Below are 5,512 nucleotides of genomic sequence, written 5' to 3' on the forward strand. Positions count from 1 at the left end.
CGCAACACGGAAGAAGATGGTGAGTGACCGCGCGGACGCGCGTTCGCGATAACGAATTTGGGAACCGGCCCACTCGTCGCAGCCAACTCGTCCTAGGAAAACTGGTCTTAGGGAAACTGGTCAAAGAGGGCATCTCGTTCTAGGTGATCCCGTACTAGGAAAAGTGGTGGCACTGACCTTCTCGTGCTAGGAAAAGTCGTCTCGCGGTTCCATTTCTGGCCGATGTCGTGGAAATCGGGAGAGGAAGTTAGTGGCTTCTAATTTTATAATTACTCCCAGGTTGACCTCTTCAGAGTTCGGGGGGTCCTCTGCTTTTGTTAGTTTGCAGGCGGTGGTTGAAATGGTTTTTCTATTTTAACACATGTTCCTATGTCTCCTCCTTATTTCCCTTCTTGCTGCAAAAAAAAAATAACATTTTGTGTACTGGGTAAGGGGTTTCTTTTGAGGTTTTTTTTTCTTCTCCTTCCAAAAAATATTCGTCACGATCGGGGGGGGGGGAGGGTCGACTTTTTCTTTCTTTTGCGTTTTCTTTTCTTTCTTTTGTTTTTTTCTTTTTGCGTTATCTTTTGAAGTTCTTTGCCTGCTTGTGTATATATCTATAAAAAGGGCAAAATGTTGGCCTCTTGTTTGTTTACAGGTGGCGGTTGAAATTGGCTTTTCGGTTTCAGCACAACTTCCTGTTTCTTTTTTTGCTTTTCTTCTCCTTCTAAAAAATATTCTTCACACTTTTTAGTGTGAGTGTGTGTGTGTGTGGTGGGGGTTTTCGTTACCCAGCTTGACAATCATCGTTTTTCAGCAGGCATGAAAACAAAAGATGAAAATACTAAAAAGCGAAAACACAGAACGAAATCGTAATCCCAATACAGCGCCGTCACTTTATTACCAAAAATAAAAAAAATGTACTAGAAAAAACAGAACGGGTAAACTAAATCTAATATTAAAGGCTCACTTAATTAGCTGCACAGAGAAAAAAAAATAAGATACGCTGTCTGGCTGGCGTGTTCCTCGAAGGCGACAAAGGCAACATTAAAAATGGTGAATTGAAGGAGGAGTGTAAGAATGTTTACGCATAAGATGAGAATTATACAAACTTGCCTACTCTTTCATTTGAACATGATAGACAAAAAATGTAAATTGTGACGAGTTGGCCGAGTGTCCAGTTGCCCTAGTTACCAGTTTCCCTAGAGCATGATGGCCTATGACGACTGGCCCTACGTGACGAATTCACCTATGACGAGTTGGCTGCGACGAGTTCACTTTTGACGAGTTCTCCTAGACCCAACGAATTTAACCCCCCAAAGGGGGCTGCCAACCGCGGGAGTGGAGGCGTACTGGGAATGCAGCTACTATTCCACGAAAAAAAGGGGAGACAGACAAGGGTGGGGAGGGGGGGGAAACGTGTGGTGGCTGACAGTGTTCGGTAGGGCGAATGAAACAAACAAACAAACAAAAACGGTGAAAGGAAAACAGTGAAGATTGCTTAGGTACCCACCAAAGACGATAATTTCCCCAAACTCTCATTAATGCCTGAAGATGCAGATTTGAACTTATAAATGAGATACGATTCGCGGATTAGTCGATCATGGTGAGAGCGAAACCCAGATTCTAATATCGTGGCTCTGAGGTGGTCAAAAGAGTGCCCAGGAAGGTTAACGTGTTTTGACAACGGGAGAGATGGCAGAGTTTTGGAATGTGACTTGTGATTATTAAACCTAGATCTGAACGACTTTTGTGTTTGCGCGATGTATTGTAGGTGGCACACCGTACACTCGAGCAAATATACCACATTGGAACTATCACAGTTCAGGTTTCCTTTGATTTTTAGACGAAAGTCAGAGGCTGAACTGACCGCGGTATCCGTTGTGGACATGTGCGCGCATATTTGACATCGAGGCTTCCCGCAAGGACTGCATCCGCCGGTCGTTTGAGTCCTTATTTTGGATGAGGTCAGGACATCCCTAATGTTTTTGTTTCTCCTGTACACAACCCGTGGGGGTTCGGGAAAATATGTTTTAGGCGCTCACTTTGGGTAAGAATGTTATAGTGCTTTTTTAGTATAGACGAGACTTTGGGAACAGATGCGGAATGTGTTAAGACCAAGTTCGTTTGCGGTTTGTCGTGGGAGGTTTTGGTGCCTCTGAGAATGTCTGAGCGATTCAGGTTTCGTGCTCTGTCTATAGCGTTGTCAATTATTTCAACGGGATATTTTTGCTTCAAAAGTGCACTGCGTAGCTCCTTACAATTATCATTGAAGTCCTCTTCCTTTGAGCAAATTCGACGAAAACGATGAGCTTGGCTATAGGGAATTCCGGTTTTGCAGTGTTTGACGTGACTGCTTTGAAAATGTAGGTACTGTTGCTTGTCGGTCGGTTTTCGGTACAGTTTAGTGATCAGTTTGCCCTCTGACACGGTGACGTTTACGTCAAGAAAATTTACAGTAGACGGGGAGTATTGGTAAGAAAAAGAAATGGAGGGATGCGCAGAGTTGAACGCGTCTATGAAGGTTATCAGGTTCGTCTGCCCGTGGGTCCAAATCAGGAATACATCATCAATGAAACGCTTATAATAGAGTGGCTTTAAGCTCTGGCTATTCAGAAATTCACCCTCTAGGACGCCCATAAAAATATTGGCATAGTTTGGCCCTACGCGTGTTCCCATAGATGTGCCACTTATTTGGACGTAGTGTTTTCCATCGAACTCAAAATTGTTAAGCTCTAGAATTAGCCGAAGAAGAGTGGTTAGTGTGGAGCCATCAACAAGTTTGTCAAAGGTTGCTTCTCTGTAAGCGTGAGTTACTGCTCGGATTCCATCGTCGTGCGGAATATTAGTGTAGAGTGACGCAACATCCATTGTAACCAGGATGTTGCGTCACTAATGAATTGCTGGGATGTTGCGTCTAATGAATTGCTGGGAATATCCAAATCTAAAACGTCCGAAAGGAAGTGGTTAGTATCTTTAATGTAGGAAGGAAAACTAGGCGGTATCATGCTAATTATCGAGTCCACGTACCGCGAAAGGTGTTCCGTGACGGTGCCTATCCCCGCGACGATTGGGCGGCCAGGATTATCTTTTTTGTGGATTTTTGGCAGCAAGTAAAATCTGCCAGTTACAGGATTAAGCGGAACAAGTGAATGGGTGGTTCTTTCTGCCATTACTCCATCCTTCACCAATTGAGTGAGTTGTTCTTTAACGGTTTCTTTAAAGTCGGCTGTAGGATCATTTTCGAGTGGTTTGTAGAATGACGAGTCTGATAGCTGCCTTTGTGCTTCTTTAACGTAGTCAACCTGGTTAAGTATTACTATTGCACCACCTTTGTCAGCTGGTTTAATTACAATATCAGTGCGGTGAGAGAGGGTTTCTAATGAATTTTTTTCACTGATGGAGAGGTTATGGCGGAAGGTAGACTGCTTTTTGTAAGCTTCAATGATGTCTTGTTGCACAGCTTTGATATACATGTCTAAGCACTCGTCCCGCTGGGGGGGTGGTGTCCAGTGTTGAGGGCTTGGAAGGTGGCAAGGTGCTAACGGGTAAGGTGCTAACGGTAAGGTACTGGTAAGGTGCTAACGGGTCCCCTGTTAGCACCTTACCAGTAACACAGCAAGAAGATGTCGAGAGTAGTAACATAGTCAACTTGTCAGATGCGGTTTTGTCCAACGCCGATTTGAGCATACTTTCTATTGGTTTGAGTTTTTGCCCAACAACAGGGGTTTTTTCCGAATTCCTGCTTTTTAAAGATCTGGAAAATTTTGTCCGTACCATGAGGTTGAAGGAATACTTTCATGACCGCGAAACATGTAGTGACACTGCTAAATTGCTTCCAAGTCCTCAACACTGGACACCACCCCCCCCAGCGGGACGAGTGCTTAGACATGTATATCAAAGCTGTGCAACAAGACATCATTGAAGCTTACAAAAAGCAGTCTACCTTCCGCCATAACCTCTCCATCAGTGAAAAAAATTCATTAGAAACCCTCTCTCATCGCACTGATATTGTAATTAAACCAGCTGACAAAGGTGGTGCAATAGTAATACTTAACCAGGTTGACTACGTTAAAGAAGCACAAAGGCAGCTATCAGACTCGTCATTCTACAAACCACTCGAAAATGATCCTACAGCCGACTTTAAAGAAACCGTTAAAGAACAACTCACTCAATTGGTGAAGGATGGAGTAATGGCAGAAAGAACCGCCCATTCACTTGTTCCGCTTAATCCTGTAGCTGGCAGATTTTACTTGCTGCCAAAAATCCACAAAAAAGATAATCCTGGCCGCCCAATCGTCGCGGGGATAGGCACCGTCACGGAACACCTTTCGCGGTACGTGGACTCGATAATTAGCATGATACCGCCTAGTTTTCCTTCCTACATTAAAGATACTAACCACTTCCTTTCGGACGTTCTAGATTTGGATATTCCCAGCAATTTATTAGACGCAACATCCCAGCAATTCATTAGTGACGCAACATCCTGGTTACAATGGATGTTGCGTCACTCTACACTAATATTCCGCACGACGATGGAATCCGAGCAGTAACTCACGCTTACAGAGAAGCAACCTTTGACAAACTTGTTGATGGCTCCACACTAACCACTCTTCTTCGGCTAATTCTAGAGCTTAACAATTTTGAGTTCGATGGAAAACACTACGTCCAAATAAGTGGCACATCTATGGGAACACGCGTAGGGCCAAACTATGCCAATATTTTTATGGGCGTCCTAGAGGGTGAATTTCTGAATAGCCAGAGCTTAAAGCCACTCTATTATAAGCGTTTCATTGATGATGTATTCCTGATTTGGACCCACGGGCAGACGAACCTGATAACCTTCATAGACGCGTTCAACTCTGCGCATCCCTCCATTTCTTTTTCTTACCAATACTCCCCGTCTACTGTAAATTTTCTTGACGTAAACGTCACCGTGTCAGAGGGCAAACTGATCACTAAACTGTACCGAAAACCGACCGACAAGCAACAGTACCTACATTTTCAAAGCAGTCACGTCAAACACTGCAAAACCGGAATTCCCTATAGCCAAGCTCATCGTTTTCGTCGAATTTGCTCAAAGGAAGAGGACTTCAATGATAATTGTAAGGAGCTACGCAGTGCACTTTTGAAGCAAAAATATCCCGTTGAAATAATTGACAACGCTATAGACAGAGCACGAAACCTGAATCGCTCAGACATTCTCAGAGGCACCAAAACCTCCCACGACAAACCGCAAACGAACTTGGTCTTAACACATTCCGCATCTGTTCCCAAAGTCTCGTCTATACTAAAAAAGCACTATAACATTCTTACCCAAAGTGAGCGCCTAAAACATATTTTCCCGAACCCCCACGGGTTGTGTACAGGAGAAACAAAAACATTAGGGATGTCCTGACCTCATCCAAAATAAGGACTCAAACGACCGGCGGATGCAGTCCTTGCGGGAAGCCTCGATGTCAAATATGCGCGCACATGTCCACAACGGATACCGCGGTCAGTTCAGCCTCTGACTTTCGTCTAAAAATCAAAG

Source organism: Haemaphysalis longicornis, unplaced genomic scaffold (assembly GCF_048455015.1).
Source record: "Haemaphysalis longicornis isolate Haplotype H1 unplaced genomic scaffold, Haemaphysalis longicornis Haplotype H1 scaffold_2, whole genome shotgun sequence".
Taxonomy (NCBI): domain Eukaryota; kingdom Metazoa; phylum Arthropoda; class Arachnida; order Ixodida; family Ixodidae; genus Haemaphysalis; species Haemaphysalis longicornis.